This window comes from Stenella coeruleoalba (genome assembly GCF_951394435.1).
Source record: "Stenella coeruleoalba genome assembly, chromosome: 11".
NCBI classification, from domain to species: domain Eukaryota; kingdom Metazoa; phylum Chordata; class Mammalia; order Artiodactyla; family Delphinidae; genus Stenella; species Stenella coeruleoalba.
In genome coordinates this window covers 97,900,763-97,921,096 of record NC_137157.1, presented here as the reverse complement: position 1 = coordinate 97,921,096, position 20,334 = coordinate 97,900,763, and positions in this window count along the sequence as shown.

The following is a 20,334-nucleotide window of genomic DNA, read 5'->3' as shown; positions in this document are numbered from 1 at the left end:
GCCTCCTTAATAGATGATGCCACATCACCATGGGATATAACTCTAATGAAATAAAGTTGGTTTATAACAAACATGCCAGAACTTCCCAAACAAAATGTGACTTGTTCTGCATACAACCCGAGAGACGATCAACCTATTCCAAAGAAGCTGATTGATGCAACTCAGCACAATTTTGAACCCTTCTCTGGATGGCCTTCAGATTCCATTTGGGCGTCTCACAAGAACATCGACTTGTGCCCTTCAACCTTAATCAAAACTCCTTAAATACGAGACTTGACTCTGGGCCAGGCACAGGACTAGAGCCTTCTTATCCATTATCACACTTAATCTTACACAAATCCTGGGAGCTGGGCGTAATTAGCTCTATTCTACAGATTATGAAACTGACGTGGGTAAAGATGAAGTTACATGCCTAAGGCCACGCAGTCCCCGGGCAGGCGGCAGAGAGTGATGCAACCAAACCTGGTTCTTAGTGCCCCCAAGGCTGTACTCATCACAGTACACCATGCCTCCCGGCTCTTTTACTGGTTTCAGAAAAATAAAATCCGCTTTAGGTGGCAGAAGGTTGGTGAGGTATAGCTCGTTACACACCGTGGACTCCAAGGCGTGTTTGGAAGAGATTTCAAAACTCTTCTCAGCATTAGTAGCTCCCAGAAGAAGCGACCAGTCTCCCAGAGTGACTGCTTGAGAGGGGCCAGGACCAAGTGTTTCTCAGGGTCACCACCTTATTATTTCCATACCCGCTTTTCCTCTTCCTTCCTGTTCTATTACATGTCAATTTTGACTCCTGCGAATGCTTCCTGGTATTTCTAATCCCGTGTTTTTGATTCTCTTTTTGCAGGGAGAGGGCTTGAGCTGCCACAGATACTAGGATCTCTGTGATCCCTGTTGACACTGAGACATTCTACGTAGTCTGTTGCCTGATTTTGAAATTGCCTCAGTTTGGTACTTTCACTTTTTTTTTGGACTTTTTACTTTTGAGATAATTGTAGATTCCCCTAATCCAGGGAAGTCCGATGTACCTTTTGCCCAGATTCCCCTCGTGGTGTCATCCTTCAACATTACAGTACAATATCCCAACCAGGATAGCGACAGTGATGCTGTCAAGATACAGCCATCTCCACTCCCACGAGGATTCTTCGTGTTGCCCTTTTTTAGCCACACCCACTTCCCTCCCTCACCCACCCATTCCCAATCCCTGGCAACCACTCACGTCTTCTCCATTTCGATGATTTTGTCACTTCCACAATGTTCTAGAATAGAATCATACCGTACATAACACTTTGGGATTGGCTTTTTCCACTCAGCAATATTCATTCAGGTCTTGTAAGTATCATATCAGCAATTTGTTTCTTTTTGCTGCTGAGTCATATTCCATGGATGGACCATGGTTTGTTTAACCATCCATACAATGGAGGACACCTGGGTTGTTGCCAGTCAGAGGCTGTTACAAAGAAAGTCTTTAAATATTCACACACAGGTGTTTGTGTGGACATAAACTTTCATTTCTCTGGCATAAATGTGTTGCAGTGGAACTTCTGGGTGTCATTCAATTGTTGCATGTTTAATGTTTCAAGAAACTGCGAAACGGTCTTTCAGGGTAGCTGTACCATTTTACATTCCCACCCGCAGTTATGAGGGATCCAGTTTCTCTTCTCCAGCATTTGGTGGCCTCACTTTTTTTTTACATATTATTCTTTTAAATACACTTTTAATTTTAGAATCGATTCAGATAGAAAAGTTGCAAAGATGGTACAGAGAGTTCCATGTACCCCTCCCTCACTTTCTCTATGGTGAACGTCTTACATTTGCGGGGTACCCTTGTCACAGCTGAGGAAACCACACTGAAACATAACTTTTTACTAAACTCCACAGTTTACTCGGATTTCACTCGTTTGTCGCCAGCGTCCTTTTCCTGTTGGAGGATCCCATCCAGGGTACCACATCACTTTCCTTTGTCACGTCTCCTTAGCCTTTTCTGGTCTCTGACAGTTTCTCGGACTTTCCTTGTTTTTTGATGACCTGAACAGTTTTGAGGTATGTTGGCCAAGTCTTTTATAGCATATCCTTCAATTGAGGTTTCTTTTGTTTTTCTCATGGTTAGACCAGGGTAATGGATTTGGGGGAGGATAACTACAGAGGTGAAGCTCCATTCCTGCCACATCACGTGGAAGGTACATGCAATCAACGTGATGGATGAGGTTAACCTTGACCATCCGGGTAAGGGAGTGTTTGCCTGGGGTCTCCACTGTCAAGTTACCTGCCCCCTCCTCCTCCGTACTTTACCCTCTGAAAGCAAATCGTCAGCACAGCCCACACTCACAGGGTTGGGAGCTTAGTTCCACCACTTTGGGGAGGAATTATCTAGATAAATTATTGGGGATTCTCCTGTACTGCTTTTTATTTTGGCCATTGTGATCAGTATGTAATGATATCTCATTGTGATTTTTTTCTTTAATAAATACAAGCGTCTTTAATAAATGATGCCAGGGCAATTAGATAACTATATGGAAAAAAATGATGTTGGACTACACAAAATCAGTGAGTGCACATAGACCTAAATGGGAAATACAAACGACAGGCTTTTGGAAGATAATACAGAAGAATATCTTTATTAACTTGGAGATAGAGAAAGCTATCTTAGACAAAAATTTCTATATATTAAGGAAAATGATAAATCCAACTACAGGAAAATGCAGCATTTCTGATTATCTCATTGTGGTTTTAATCTGCATTTCCCTGACGGCTAATGATACTGAACATATTCTCATGTGTTTAGTTACGATCCACAATCCTCTTCAGTGAAATGTCTCTTTACGTCTCTTGCCCATTTTCTAATTGGGTTGTTTTTGTTTTGGCTGGTTTTTTTGGTTTGTTTTTTACTGTTGAGTTCAGGGAGGTTATTTTTATACATTTTAGATACAAGAGTGTATTCAGATATGAAGTTTGCAAATATTTTCTCCCAGTCTGCCCTTTCATTCGTTGAACAGGCTCTTTCACAGAGCAAAAAAATATTTGTTTCATTCTGATGAAGTCTAATTTATCAATTTTTCCTTTTATGCATCATACTCTTTCGGTATCAAGTCTAAGGACTCTTTGCCTAGCCCTGGGTTGTGAAGATTTTCAGCTATTTTTGTTTTTTCTACAAGTTCCGTAAAAGACTTACATTTAAGTGTGTGATCCATTCTGAGTTAAGACTTAACGTTGAGGTTCGTTTTTATGTCTATGGACAACTAATTGCTTTACCACCTTCTGTCGAAAAGACTATCTTTCCACCAGTTGAATTGCTTCTGCACCTTTGTCAAAAAAAAGTTGGACATACTTTTGTGGGTCTATTTCTTGGTTTTCCATTCTGTTTCCTTGATCTCTGTGTCTATCTTTCTGCCAATAACACATCATTTTGATTACCCTAGCTATATAGTAAGTCTTAAAATTGAGAAGAATGATCCTCCCAACTTATCCTTCTTTTACAGAATTATTTCAGCTATTCTAGTTCCTTTGCTTTTCCATAAGTTTTAGTATAATACTGTGTATATCCAACAAAAGCCTTGCTGGGATTTTGATAGGAATTATTTTAAATCTGTATATTAATTTGGGAAGAATTGACCTCTTTACAATGTGGAATCTTCTATTCCATAAATATAGTACATCTTTCCATTTATTTAGATATTCTTTGATTTCTTTCATCAGCATTTTATAGTTTTCAGCATAGAACCCTATACATGTCTTGTTAGACTTACACCTAAGTATTTCATTTTTTTAGTAAGTATAAATAGTATTGTGTTATTAATTTTGGTGTCCACATGTTCATTGCTACTATATAGAAATACAATTGATTTCCATGTGTTTGCCTTGTGTCCTGCACCTTTGTTAAACTTACTTATTAGTTTAGGAATTGTTTTGTAGATTGCTTTGGACTTTCTTTGTAGACAGATAATCATGTCATCTGCAAATTCAGGTAGTTTTCTTTCTTTCTTTGTAATTCATATGGCCTGTATTTCCTTTTCTTGCCTCATTGCACTGGCTACAACTTCAGCACTATGTTGAGTGAACATCCTTGCCTTGTTCCTGATCTCAGGGAGAAAGCATTCAGTTTTTCATCATTAATTATAATGTTAGCTGTAAGTTTTTTGAAGATGCTTTTTATGAAGTTGAGGAAGTTTCACTCTCTTGCTTTTTTTTCCCTTGGGAGTTTTTAACATGAATGAGTATTGAACTTTGTCAAATACTTTTCTACATTTTTTGATATGATTATGTGATTTTGTTTCTTCTTTTGCCTGTTGATATGGTGGATTGACTGATTTTCAAATATCAAATCAGCATTGCATCCCTAGAATAAACCCCACTTCGTTATGGTGTATATTTCCTATTACATATTGTTGAACTCTTTTTGCTAATATTTTTTAAAGATTATATGTTGGGATATTGGTCTGTAGTTCTTTTTTGTTTTGTAGTGTTTTGTCTGGTTTTCTGATCAGTAATACTAGCTTCACAAAATGGATTGGGAAGTTTCTTCCTCTTTTATTTTCTGGAAGATATTGTGTAGAATTAGTGCTAATTTTAAAAAAATGTTTTGTAGAATTCTCCAGTGAAACCATCTGGCTCTGGAGATTTCTTCTGGGGGAGTTTAATAATTATGAATTCAATTATCTTAATAGTTGCAGGGCTACTTAAAATTTGAATTTCATATTGGGTGAGTTGTGGTTTGTATTTTTAAGGAAGTTGTCCATTTCATCTAAGCTTTCAAATTCACATATGTAGGGTGCTTTGTAGTACTCCTTTATTATCCTGTTGATGTTTGTAGGACCTGTTTCATTCCTGGTGCCTTGATTTCATTCCTTAGATAAACACCAAGGTCCTACTCTAAAGCACAGAGAACTATATTCAATATCCTGTGATAAACCATAATGGAAAAGAATATTTGAAGAAAGTATGTATATATATATATATATATATACATATATATATATATGTATAATGGAATCACTTCACTGTACAGTACAAATTGACACAACACTGTAAATCAACTATACTTCAATTTTAAAAAATGATTTAACTCCAAGCAAGAATATTCTCAAGTGGCCAGGCCACCGGGAAAGTCCAGGGATTCCAGTAGCTGAAGTAAAGGGCAGAACATATGGGCTGGTCCTTCTCTACAAGCTCCCGTTTGTCCTCTGAGCTGGTTCAGCCCTAAATATAATTTCTAATAACATGAACCCAGGACTGTATACAGCAGTTCACCATACAAAGTGCTTTCAGAGTCATGACCCACTGACTCCTCCGTGAGCCCCAGTGAGATGGGGTGAAGGGCTTCCCCTCCACTTTTCAGGTGAAGCAGAGAAGACACGGCTGGAACACACCTGGCTGTGGCTGCACTGTCGGGGGCTGGGACCCCAGATCTTCTGACCCCAACCCCAGGCTCCTTCCTTGACACCGACTACTTAAGAACAACTTATGTCCTTGTGTGTTTCCTAATGTAACGAGCACACATTTGCCTCTGCCATTGTATAGCTGTGGACACTGTGATTGAGGTGGGGGACAGGCAGAGAGGCCAGCGGGCAGACCGTGATGAGGCCTTTATATTGGGCTGTAACAATGCCCCATCACACGTTCACACTGCAGTCCAGCTCCCGGGCGCTCCGTGTAGATGAGACCCAGGCCAGCTCTGGCTGCCAGGCTGGGAGGGTGGGTACCTCTTGTTTCTCTGCTGTCCCCTCCACCTGCATGGCCCACCGGAGCCCCTCCCGCTCCCCATGGGACCACAGACGCCCCCAGCAGCCCCGACGTAAATCACAAGAAGAAGGAGAGAGGTTCCCGTGGGACTGCCCTGAGAAATGTTGTCTTTTCCCAGGAAATATATTTGACAACAGATAAAGGGCCGTGTGGAAAACAAACTTCCCAATGCTGTGCTTGCTATCACTGCTTGCGCCTCCCCTCTCTGCCCTTTCTCTCACACACACTCATGCGTCTGAAGACACCACACTGGAAAACTCCCTTCCAGGGGATTTGCTTTCTGGAAAGCATCCCTCTCTGGGACCACTGTCCTGGTTACCTTCTGGGTTCGACACCCCCAGGTCCCGCTGCCCCTCCAAATGGACAAAAGCCCCTAACGTTGCTCACAAGTATCCCAGGGAAATACAGCTCTTGGGACAAGCTGGCTTTGGAGACTTCTTGGGAATAGTGACCCAGATGCTGAGAACTTGGGAACAATCCTTAACTTCCGGCCCAGTTGCCACCAGTGCCAATGGCAGCAGGTCTGGTGGTCAGCCTCCTCCTGGCCCTGGTGGAGTGAGCTCACCCAGCAAGGACTGGAGCAGAGGCTCCATCTGTCCTGCCCCTTCCCCCCGCAAAGACGTGGGCAAACGTCAGAAGATAAACAACCAGCTTCTAGAAGAGTTCTAGCAGGGTCACTGAATAACCAACTTGAGTTTTCTGTGGCAAATGGGACAAGATCTATTTCTGCTTCTTCCAAGAAGCCCTCCTTGATCTGCCCAATTCACAGAGAACTCCCCTCTTTAAATTTGGAACGCTTGTTGCCTATGTCACTCATACATGAGGCCTGGGGACATTTGCTGGTTGCTATGTATTTCCATAATTCAATAAACCACCATTTGTCTGGCAACATGCTGGGTATTCGGTATATATGCTTTTATTTTAATATTCCCAGCATTCCAAGAAGGAGGTTTTATCATCCCCACTTCAAAGATGAGCAAAGTTAAGGTTCATGATCGTTTGGTGATTTCCCAACGTCACACAGACCAAGATTTGGACCCAAGTCGGTGATGGAAGCTTTGTGGGCAACAAGTCCTGGGACCAGCAGTGCTGGTTCTACCTTGCTGCTGCTGAGGCGTCCCCACTACTTCAGTGACCCCCTTCTGCTTCCCAAACCTGGGCTGGTCCTCCTGCTGTAGGGAGCCGTGCAAGGGCCAGCATGACTCCTACGGTCTGTAAACCTTGCTGTGAGCAGACCGCCCAGCCAGCAGGGGACTTGTAAGGAGCCCTGTCCTTGCTCTGCACCAGGGCCCTACGTCGTCGTTCTCCAGGCAGCCCTCCCACCTCTGGGCTGGGACAGCTGGTGAAATGCAATTTCCCTCCATTAATGAAAAGGGCTCCAGTTGCTTCCTAACAGAGACCCAGGATGGTCATCCAAAAGAGCTTACAAAACACTCTCTGGATCCCTTACGTGCTGAGAAGTCCAGACCAGCTGGATGACGTTGTTCTCCCAATGCTCGTAAACTACAATTAGGAGGAAAGGGCTTGGCACCGTGGCGCTGGGGCGGAGCTCGGCTCCGCTCTGCAGAAGCTGCCCAAGACCCTGGGCGACCTCCTCCCTCTGCCCCGCTGTGTCCCCTGACCTAGATGTCAGGGCCCCTCCCCCTGCTTCCCAGTATGGTGCCAAAACACTGTGTGGCAGTGGTGGGGACCCTGGCTGGTTTTGGTTTCGTTTCTGCAATCTTACAAAGGAGGTAATAGAATTAAAAAAAATGGGGATGAAGAGGTGCAGATTTAAGCCCCGGTGAGTGACCTGTTTTGCCTGTTTCAGAGCCTGCCTCAATTCCCATATCTGTCAAATAGGGGGAAAGCCCAGGTCTCGACCTCACAGCATGTCATGGGGCAAAGTGAATGGTAGGGTGATGGGGATGGTTCCTTGAATTTCCTGTGAGCCCTTGAGAATCAGCACGTAAATCAGTCATAACAGCCCTGGGTTGCTTCCCCATCCATCAGTGGGAGGGCGCTTAGGAAACAGAGTTCTAAAGTTACCCTGAGGAAACTCTAATTAGGAAGACAGATCTGCTCTGAAGACATATATCATCGAATAACAGGGCTGAAAGGAACCTGAAATTCATTTATCGTAATGATACCAGAAGTAAATAGAAATCATGTTTAGGGCTCTTCCATTCCTTCAGCACCAGGAATGGGGACCTGATCAGGTCACAGCATCACCCTCTCCCTGAGGACCACCCTTCATAAGGATCATATATTGTCCCACCAAGACCCCCGTGGAGTTAGAAGGCAGACAGGGATCATTATCCTAATTTTCCCAGACTTAGAAACCGGGGACACAAAGACAGTAAGCGGCTTTGCCAGAGTCACACAGGAAACCAAATGTGGAACCGAAATACAGTTCGGGTCTCTTGACCCCTGATAGAGAGTCACGTACAACAACTACAGTGAGCTCAGAATTATAACAGTGCCCATGTCTGAAAAGGATACAGGAGCTGCTTGTCACAAAGCATAATTAGAACAGGAAAAGGGCCCCTAAAAATAGATCCTGGGATTTTACGGTAAATAGTAAAAAAAAAAAAATGAAAAATTATATTACAGATTATGAAAGCATGCAACGAAAAAAAATGAAATGTGTGTTGTCGTTGCCGCTACCTGTGAAATCACAGAATAAATAGTGATTGAAAAATCGACTTGTTTGGGCATCATTTTTCTTGCACAATTTTATAATGGTACCATAAGCCAGCTTTCAATTAATTTTTGCCTTCCAAAATGAAATTGTACAGACAGTCACTTCATCACTTATCTCAAGGGCTCTTCCTTAATCCTTTGATACTCAAACCTTTCTCTTTGGAAGCCCAGCCCCCTCTTTGGGGGTGGCCCCTCAGTGCCCCCCCCGCCCCCTCCCCCTTACTAGATAACTGAGCCAGGTCCTCCCCTGCTTGGTGGCTCTATCTGGAACTTGAGTGGTTCTCCAACATCACTTTAGTCAACCTGATAGGATTCAGAGTCTTTTGCGAGGTTTGTCACTTTATTTTGTGAAGATATACGTGTACTAAGAAGGGATGTTTGGTACCCCGGCAACTAATATAATACTGTAAATCAACTATACTTCAATTTTAAAAATAGAATAAACTAAAATAAAGTTTGAAAAAGTAAGGGCTGTTTGAAGGTGGATTAATTTGAAAAGAGATCAGCTCATTCATGAGTACTTTTGTGCTGGGATGACTCTCCCCCCCTTGTTTATCTTACTCGAGGCAGGAGGGGTAGGCAGGACAATGAATTTGCAGATGACAAGGGCTGTTCCTTTACGTGCCTTCTTTTTCCTAGCCAACCCCAGGGAGGTCTGGCTGGTTGGATTATCTTTGAAGTGAGCCATCTGAGCTTGTACTGACGTCCATGTCCACACCTGTTCCTCTTTGGAGCCCCAGTACTTGGGATAGACTCTCTGCTGGAGCAGATGGTCTCGGAACCCCTACTTCTCTTTGCCCAGAACATCATTTCCAGGCTGAAAGTCTGTGTTCCCTTGGTACCATTGCTATTTTCAGTAGTCATCCCCTTTGGGCCATTAGGCCAGTCTAGGACTGCTGCTGCCCAGGTAGAGGGAGGGAAGGCAGAGCCTTGAAATTCTAGGCCAGAGGGTAATGCTTCCTCTCCACCACTTTATTCAGTCATTCGTTCACTTGTCCACTCATTTATTCAATGAATATTGGTTGAGTGACCTGGAAGGAAGCAGTTTCCCTCAGTCAGGTAGCATTTCATCCTTCATCCATTCAAGTATTCAAGTCGTTACCCACTCAAGAGACATGTATTGAACAGCTAGTAAGCGGCTAGTAATCATTCTCAGTGACGTGAGGGTAGAAATGGGCATAACATAGTCGTTATCTCCATGGAACTTAAAATGTAGTTGAAGAGACAAGATGCATACGTGAGCCGTTGGTTAATTGTTACTTCTAGTTGTTGCAAATAGTTACATTTGGAAAATGTATTATTATTTATAAGTATCTCTTTTTATCTCCCAGTCATTCTGCAAGGTGAGTTGGGTTCATATTATTACCATTTGATTTATAGATGAGAAAACGGAGGTTCAGAGTAATTCACTTGTATCTGGAAGAGGCAGGTGTCTCCTCCTTGATTCCAGTGCTATTTCTAGAACAACCATGCATTGACCTTTATAAAAATACCAGTGTCATTATTCAGCCATAAAAAGAATGAAGGATCGATACCTGCTACAACATGCAAGGACCGCAACGTGATGCTGAGTGAAAGAAACCAGACATCGAAGGTCGCATGTTGGGTGATGCCGTGTGTGTGCGGAATATCCCAACAGGCAATTCCATAGAGACAGAGAGCAGATTGGAGGTTGCCAAAGGCTGGGGCCAGGGAGGAGTGGGGAGGAACTGCTCGATGGTACGGGGCTTTACCTGGGGTGATGAAACTGTCCTGGAACCAGATAGAGCTGGTGGTGGCACAACATGACGGACGCCCTAAATGCCACTGCATTGTTCACTTAAAAATCGTTAAGTGTATCTTCTGTGAATTTCACTTCAGTTACAAAAGGATGTCAAGGATGCCGTGGAAGAGGTGACAGGAGTCCAGGTCGGATCGAGGCCAAGGGACAGGTCCAAGGCTGTCTGTGCATATCACAGTGACTTTGCTGTGATAACCGGCTCCCCCTTGTGACTGAGGACCTAGATCGGGTGGTCCAGGTTGCCTCTTCCCAGTTTCTCACGACCCCCTGGACTCCTCCTCTGTGACACTGACGAGCTGTTGGATGTCTATCTTCCCCATTCACTGTTAAGCTTCATGAGGGCTGGACCTTCTCAGCACCCATTGCCACAGTGCCTCGTACGGAGCAGGGACCAAACAACTCTGGTTCTCGTCTCTTCCACCCCTTATTGGCTGTGCTTTTTAATCTCTCTGGGCCTCCATCCCCACGCTCGAGCCCTGTGCTAAGTCGTCTTCCTCAGCCCAGCAGACACACAGCAGACCGTAACCCTGGCTCACACGTGGCTGAGTTCTTCCCTAACGTTGTTAGTGTTGCCCTGACGTCAATGCCTCTGGATACTTCATCACTGCCAAGGACTCCGTTTTGTTCTGAGCGAATGACACCAATACATTATTTTTGTGGCACCAGTAGGCATTTTCTTCTCGGAGGGAATATTGCCAACTCCCACTGTCTTCCACAAGGACAGAAGAAGCAGTGGCGATCAGGCCTTATTTCCATAAGATTTAAGAGAGTTTTTAAACCTCTTTAAAATGCTGACAATAGAAACTGCTGGGCCCTTTACACCTTGGCCTCTTCCTGGGCACAGAGTTCATTTCCGTTTTGTGTTAGGATTTAATCTCAGGGCAGCAAGGCAGAACCAACCTCCCTCATTTTATAGGTGGGAAAACTGGGACCCGAGACGACTGATTCTGATTCGCGAGTCGGTGACCCGAAGGCCACGTGCTCGGGCCTCCCCTGGAATAAGCCGCTGAGTCAGGCTCCGGGGGTCTCTCTTGGCGGTCTTCAGCAGCTGGGGACAGTCACCATCTGGAACCAGTTAGTTTCCCTCCTGCCTGGAGGCTGGAGGATGGACTCCATGACCCCTGCAGGTCCTTTTCTTCCCTAGGCTTCTCCAATTACCTTCTCTGGTTTCCAGCAAACATGCCTTCTCTGGGGAAGAATGAATCCGGGGCTCCGGCTTCCCTTGGGAGCCTGTAAACGATTTCACTTTCCGGGATGGGGAATCTGAGCTCCATGAGAGAAAATACTTAGTGCGCTGTCAGAAGGAAGCACTTGAACAGCAACACGCTGTAGATCTCGCTTCTTCCTAGTGACTCACGCTCTTGGTGGGTGCAGAAGCAACTGGGAGGTGAACCTGAATCCTCTTCCTGGGCCCGGCCCCCTCCCAGGGCTCTAAATTGGTTCACTTCCCTGCTTGACACAAGGGCCTCCTCTTCCGCAGACTTTGGGCCGAAAACTCTGCCCCTCCCGCCTGGCCTGGGCGCTGGGGGTTAATGAGGCCACTGCCTCTTTCCCTGGGGGACTTCAGAGTCTCATCAGCTCTGAGAGTGTGGGCCATACTTTTTCCATATTTTTTTTCCCGATTCTCTCTTCTCCGAATTTCTATTTCTTGAACCCCACCTAGGACACATGGCCAGACAGAGGCTTTCTCCGATGCTTCTGGGTTTAAAGATGATAATAACTTCTATTTCAATGTTTTCCAAAATATTTATTTTGCTGAGCCCTTAATGTGCGTGATTTCATTTCCTCTCACAGCAACCATGTAAGCAGTGAGGTTCTGAGACCTCGTTGAGTGAGGCGTCCGAGATCACCCGGTTAGCAAGTGGCAGAGCGGGGACTGCCATCTGGTCCTGTACTCACCACTATAACACTCAACTCAGAGGTGTAATTACAGGCTTCTCAGAGTGTCACGTGTCGTTTTGACACCAGGACACTGGCATTTCTCAGACCTTTTTGTTTGTTTGTTTGATTTACACTAACAGTGTTTAGTTGTACAGAAAAGTCACAGAGTAGGACATAAACTCCCATCCCCCGGGTTCAACAGTGACCAATATTTTGCCGCACTTACATCTCCCCCTTTTCTTCTTTTCCTCTTTCTTCTCTAGTACGTTAAAGAAAATTCCTGACATTTTGTTGTTTTGAGCCTAAATACTTCCATATGTAGCTCTAAACAGGGGGGAAAGAGAGGGAAGACGGGATTTCTGACAGAATCGCAAAACCAAACACCTAAAGCAGATCAAAGTTTCTTAATACCGCCAAATAGTTCAACTCTAATTTCTCCTCGTGTCTCAGAAGATGCCTTTTTACATTTGGCTTGTTTCAAGAAGGATCCAAGCAAGATCCACATACTGTGTTTTGTTTTACGTCCCCTAAGTCTCTCCATTTAGAATTGTATCCTCTCTTTTCTTTCCAGCATCATCGTTTGTCGAAGAAACGGTGCCCACTCGCATGAATGTTTCACTCCCTGGGTTATGGGATTGCTTCCTTGAGGTGTATTTAACTTGTTCTTTTGTCTCCTGTACTTCCTGTAAAGTCGAGATCCAAAGGCTTGACGAGGCGCGTGTTTTAGCAGGAGCACACACAGATGATGCCGTGTACTTCCTGCTACATCACCTCAGCAGACACATGGTACCTGGTTGTCCCAATTTGAGTGCTGAGAACCTTTCATGTGTTTAGACGGTTCCCAGATATTTTGAGGGCTTATAGAGACAAGAGATAGAATATATTTTTACCTTTTTAGTTTATATTGGACTATAGCTGATTAACAATGTTGCGAGAGTGTCAGGTGTACAGCAAGGTGATTCAGTTGCGCAGATACATGTATCTATTCTTTTTCAAATTCTTTTCCCATTTAGGTTGTTACATAATATTGAGCAGAGGTCCCTGTGCTATACAGTTGGTCCTTGTTTGTTATCCATTTTAAATATAGCAGTGTGTACATGTCAATCCCAAACTCCCTAACTATCCCTTCCCCCCGAGATAAATTTTTTTTAAATTTTATTGAAGTACAGTTGTTTACAATGTAGTGTTCATTTCTGCTCTACAGCAAAGTGGCTCAGTTATATACACATATATTCTTTTTCATATTCTTTTCCATTATGGTTTATCACAGGATATTGAATATAGTTCCCGTGCTATACAGTAGGATCCTGTTGTTCATCCAAGAGATAAAATATTTAAATTTCACGTTGTCTTAGATTGTCTGGACTACCTTCTGGCTTCTCTTGCATGCCACGTTTGAAGACGAAGCCTAGTTACCTGGGAAAACCAAACTTTTTTGGCCTCAAGAGGGCTGCAGCTTTGGGGGAATCTGAAAGCCTCCTTTGCAGAGGAGAGAAGAGTCACTCTTAGGTGTGGAGGACGAGTTCTTGCCCATTGATAGATGTAGGCAACTCCTCCCTGGAGGGCTGTGGAGGTGGACAGCACTCCAGGGAGAAGTGGGAGTGGTCCACGCTCATAAGCTAATGATTCAGGAATTAGAAGGTGCCCGGCTGACGCTGCCACCACAGACGGGAAGGATGAACCAAGTCAAGAGAGAGGCAGGCACGGACCCTGGATGCTGAGGGAGGCTGTGGAGGAAGCAGCTGGAGGAGAAACACGGGTCCTCTTGGGGAGGGTAAGCAGGAGCCAGTAAGACGGCAGAATCTGAATTAAGGAATTGAAAAGACTATGCGAGGAACCTCGTGCAGAGTGAGGGACCACAGCACCTCGGGAGAAGAGTGCTTGGGACTTGGGGATTATTTGTGAAACCTGACACGAAGAGACTTAGAATCATGGAGTCCTCAAACTAAAGGGCCTGTGGACTAAGCCCACCATATCAGTAAACAAAGGGTGCTGGGGCCAGCAGCCACTGCAGGCCCCACCGTGCACCCGAGGGGGTTCAGGATGGAGAGAAGCAGGATACGGGCCCCAGAGAGCTGAGGTGCACCTCAAAGGAATGATCTCAGTGACAGACTCTTGCATCTTACCATGTGCTGAAAAGCGCTAAATTCATTAACTTGAGGTGTCTGGGTTTTCTTTAACAGTAATCCTTTGATGTTCCGACTACATGTTTTTTGGTTTTAACAAAAACTCCTGTGTATCCTGGCTCCTCCCTCACCTCTTCAGAACAGTCCTTCAGAGCTGAGAGGCTGTCTCCCTTAATTCCTCAGTGTGTCCGTCGAATAAAACATAATTCTCAATGTTTAGCTTGTGCATTTTTTTTTCAGTCGACGGACCCTTGTAAATCATCTAGTCCAGCCTCTGCCTTTTGCAGATGAAGATGCTGGGCTCCCTTATTCAAGGTGACACAGGTCACCCCTGGGACAAGAATCTCGTTTCCATCAAGTTCTGTCCAAGCTCTCCCCACTCTACTGCACTGTCTTCCTTCCTCAAGGAGCCGTGGCTGGGTGGATGGGGGAAGTCCGGCTGGCCAGAGGTGGAGGAGGTCTGAACTGAGACGCCAGACTTCATTCATGGTCAACCAGCTCAAGCAGAATGTCTATGACTAAGTCGTACGCCTGTGATTTGCTTCAGTTATTGCAGTGTGTGTTCTGTGCTTCCTCTCTCTGTGTGAACTGATCAGTACAGAGGATGATGTGCTATGGATGACAGTAACTATAGAAGGATGAGAGCAGGGTGGGGCTATATAGTTCCACGGTCCAGGTTTCAAAAATGAGGCTCTTGTACACCCTCCCCATCCATTGTCTCATTACAGCAATTAAGGCTGGAGGACAAGCATAGACCCAGATACCCCGATGAATGGTGGTGTTGCCACTTGTGTCTTGGTAACTGATGCTTTACTTGAGGGCTGGGACCTTGACTCAGTCACCTGTGTCTCTCCTAGCACTTAGCAGAAGAAGTAGCACATAACAGCACATGGTACTGAATGATGCAGCTATAGTTCAATGAACGGATAAACACCCAACGTGGCGCATCATCTTCATCAGATACTTTGTTTAATCCATCCCCCTCACTCGTCTCAGAACAGTGGTCTTCAGACGTCCCTAGCTTACTCACCAACCCCTACACACACAAAATTATAAAAAAATTACGTATTCTCTTTCATTTGTAAGTTAACGTCCACAAGTTTACATCAAAAGTTAAACATGTAGTTAAAATGGATGTAATTTCAGAGTATTATAGAAATTGGCATTTTAAAACAAAATCCCTAAATGACACGTTTACCATAATTATTTGATACACATCATATATTTAAAAATTTATAAGCAAATCTTTATGTTTGTGAGTCATATTGTTCCCTTTTCTGTTTGAAGTTGTATTTCTACTTCACTTCACTTGTTGTAATTCAACAAAAATATGTGCAGAAACAAAGTTTTCAAAGTTCCTATAACTGTTATGTTCTAATTGTCAAAATTATTATTCTGTATTAGGTTATAATGACAATTATTAGTAGTATACAGCTGACAAAAAAAGTGTAAAATATTGCACATTTTGATAAGAAAATTTTAAATGTAGAATATACCAATATAGACCATATCCTGGGTGGTAAAACGAACCTCAACATATTTAAAATAATTGAGATAATACAGAGTGTGTTCTCCATCCACTGTGGAATCAAACTAGAAATCAATAATAGAGGGATAACAGGAAAATACCAAAACACTTGTCCACAATCCATGGGAAGCAAGGAAGTCTCAAGGGAAGTCCAAAAATACATTGAACCGAAAGAAAATGAAAATACATCATAGCGAAAGTTATGGGACACAGCTAGGCAGAGAGGAAAACATGTAGCACTAAATGCTTATATTAGAAAAGAGAGAAAGTCTCATATCAATGACCAAATCTCCCATCTTAAGAGCCTAGAAAATGAAGAGCAAATAAACCAAAGGGTGAGCAGAAGGAAGGAAATAATAAAGAGAAGAGTAAAAATCAATGAAATTTAAAAACAGAAACAGCAATAGAGAAAATCTGTGAAACGAAAAGCTGGTTCTTTGGAAAGATCAACAAAATTGACAAATCTCCAACAAGACTTACAGAAAAGAGAGAGAGAGACCACAAATGACCAATGTCAGGGATGAAACTGGGACTATCACTGCAGAGCGCTAGATGAAGACATCAACATGATAATAAAGGAATTCTACAAACAACTCTGCTCTCATAAACTTGACAATTTGGATGAAATGGACCAGTGCCTCAAAAGACACAAACTTATAAATAATTACAACTCACCCAATATGAAATAGATAATCTAAATCATCCTATAACCATTAAGAAAATTGAATTTGTAACTTTAAAACTCAAAAAAGAAAAAAAATCTCCAGGCCCAGATGGTTTCACTGGAGAATTTTCCAAGCATTTAAAGAAGAATTAACACCAATTCTATACAGTTTCTTCCAGAAAACACAAGAGGAGGAAAGACATTTCCATTCATTTTATGAAGCTGGTATTATCATGATACCAAAACCAGTACAAAAAAAGAAACAAAACCCTACAGACCAATAAATCTCATAAGTATAGATAATAATTCTTAATAAAATATTGGCAAATAGGATTCAACAATTATAAAAAGGGTTATACACCATAACCAAGTGGGGTTTATTCCACAGATGCAAGAATAGTTCAATATTTTAAAATCCATCAATCAAAGGCAACAGAACATAGTCAAGATTTGAGACTTGAGGGCTTGATTGATGGTTATTTATTATTTTAGAAGAAAAAGAGTCCTTCTCTAATACACTTTACTTCCTTATTCAGGAAGGTTGGAAAGATTTACAATGTGGATAACTTTGCTGATATTTTTATAATAAGCATATTAATAAACTTCATTTTATTAAACTTAAAAAAAATCCATCCATATAATCAGCCATATTAACAAGTGAAAGAAGAAAAATTATATGATTATATCAACCAAGGCAGAAAAAGCATTTGACAAAATTCAGCATCCATTCATGATAAAAACTCTCAGGAAAAAAATACAGAATAGAGAGGAGCTTCCTCAGCTTAAGGAAGAGCATCTACAAAAAATTTATAACTGACATTATCCTTAAAGGTTAAAAACTAAATGTTTTCTCCCTAAAACTGGGAGCAAGGCCACAATGTCTGCTTTTACCACTTTATTCAATATAGTGCTGGAAGTTCTTGCCAGGGCAATAAAGCAAGAAAAGGAAATAAAAAGCATATAGATCAGAACAAAGAAATAAAACTATTTGCAGATGATATGATTGTCTGTGAAGAAAATCCCAAGGAATCCACAGAAGACTCTTAGAACGAATAAGTGAGTTTGGCAAGTTCACAGAACATTAGATAACCATACAAAAATCAGTCAGTTGTATTCCCATATGCTGGCAACAAACAAATGGACACCAAAATTTAAAATGTAATCTCATGTTAACAATTGCTTGAAAAGCTGAAATATTTATGTATAACTCTAATGAAACGTGTAAGATCTAAAGGGAGAGACATGCTGTGTTTATGTGTCATAAGACTTAACACAGTAAACACGTCAATTCTTCCCAAATTGATATACATGTACAACACACTTCTTATCAAAATCCCAGCCAGATTTTGGTAAATATTCACAAGATGATTCTAAAGTTTTAATGGAAAGACAAAGGAACTAGAAATGCCAGAATAATTTTGAAAAAGAAAAATAGGAAATATCAGTCTACCTGATTTCAAGACTTACTTATAGCTTCAATAAATCAATAATCAGGACCGCGTGCTATTGGTGAAAGAACAGACATAAAGATGAATGGAACAGAATACAGAACACAGAAACAGACACACACAAAGGTATCCAACTTCTTTTTGACAAATATGCAAAAGCAACACAATGGAGGAAAGATAGCTTTATCAACAAATGGTGCTGGAGCAATTGGATAGCCATGGACATAAAAATAAATTTTAAAAAATAACACTAAAAATTTCTCAACCTAAGTCTTACACTTTATACAAAAATTAATTCAAAGTGGATCACAGGCTTAAATGTAAGTTATAAAACTATAAATTTGGTAGAAAAAAATAAGAGAAAATCATAGGGATCTAGGCTAAGCAAACGAGTTTTTAGATTTGACACAAAGAGTACAATCTGTACAAGAAGAAACTGATAAATTAGACTTTATCAAAATTTAAAAATTTAAATTTGCTCTGCAAAAGATCCCATCAGGAAGATAAAAATTCAAGCTACAGATAGGAGGAAAATATCTGCAGACTAATACCAGTGTCCAGAAAGTAGTTTTTAAAAGTCTCCTTTAGAAAAGTAAAACTTTTTAACTTAACAGTGGAAAAGCAAAAAATCCAACTAAAAAATGGGCAAAAGACACGAAAAGACATTTCACCAAAGAGAATATAAGCGTAGCAAGTAAGCGCATGAAGAAAGATTCAGTATCATTAGCCATCAGGGAAATGCAAATAAAATCATGAGATATCATTACACCCTCATCAGACTGGTTAAAATAAAATACAATTGAATCAATGAGGCAAAGATATCCCCTCTCACCACTCTAATTCAACATTATCCTGGAAGTCCTAGCTAATGCAAAAAGACAAGAAAGGAAGTAAATTGATAAGAAAGAATTAAAATTTTCTTCGTTTGCAGATGACACAATTTTCCATGTAGAAAATCCCAAAGAATTAACAGCAACAACGAAAAAAGCTTCAGGAACTAATAAACAATTATAGCAAGGTTGCAGAATACAAAAAATACAAAAAAATGTAATTGCTTTCCTATATACCAATAATGTTTGGAATTTAAAAATTAAAAACCCACCACCATTTACATTAGCACCCCTCAAAAATGAAATACTTAAGTATAAATCTTATAAAATGTGTGAGAAAACTATATGAGGAAAACTACGGAACTCTGATGGAGGAAGTCAAAGAATATCCAAATCAGTGGGAAAATATTCCATGTTCACTGATAGGAAGACTCGATATTGTTCAGATGTCAAAGTTCTTCCCAAAACGAGCTATAGATTCAACACAATCCCAGTGTAAACCCCAGCAAACGAATTCTAAAGTTTATATGGGTCAAAAGACCCAGAATAGCCAACACAATATTGAAAAAGAACGAAATCAGAAGATAGACACTACTCAACTTCAAGACTTACTATAAAGCTACAGTAATCAAGACAGTACAGTATTGATGAAAGTATAGACAAATAGATGAACGGAACAGAATAGAGAATTCAGAACTAGACCCACGCTAATATGGTCAACTGATCTTTGACAAACGACCAATGGCAATTCAATGGCAAAAGGATAGTATTTTCAACAAATAGTGCTAAGAATGATTGGACATTCACACGCAAAAAGAAAAACAATCTAGACACGGACCTTATGCAAAACTATAAAACTTCTAGAAGATAACATGGAGAAAATTTATGTAACATCAAATTTGGCCATGACAGTTAAATACAACACCAAAACACGATCCATGAAAGAAATATTTGGTAAGTTGGACTTCATTAAAATTAAAAACTTCTATTCTGTGAAAGACACTGTTGAGAGAATGAAAAGACAAGTCAGAGGCTGGAAAAAAAACTTTGCCAAACACACATCTGATTTTTTAAAAAATTCGTTCTCTAAAATATACAAAGAACTCTTAAAACTCAGCAATAAGACAACCAGAAAGCAAACGACTCAGTTAAAAAGTGGGCAAAAGATCGGACAGAAACCTCACCAAAGAAGATACACAAATTACAAATAAGCATAAAAAAGATCTCCACATCATAGAGCATTAGGGAACTGTAAATTAATCAAACAGGTACTACATACCTATTAGAATGGTTAGAACCTAAAACACTGATAACACCAAATGCTGGTGAGGAGAGAGCAGCAGGAACTCTCATTCATTACTGGTAGGAATGCAGAATGGTGCGGCCACTTGGAAGACAGTCCAGCAGCTGCTTACAAAGCTAAATGGAATCTTATCATACAATCCACAACTGTGCTCCTTGGTATTACCCACATGAGTTGAAAACTTATGTCCACACGAAACCCTGTGCACAAATGTCTATATCAGTTATTCGTAATTGCCAGATAATGAATGTCCTTCAAAGGGTAAATGGATAAACAAATAGCGGCACATCTATACAATGAAATATCATTTAGCACTAAAAAGAAGTGAGTTGTCAAGCCATGAAAAGAAGTGGAGGAAC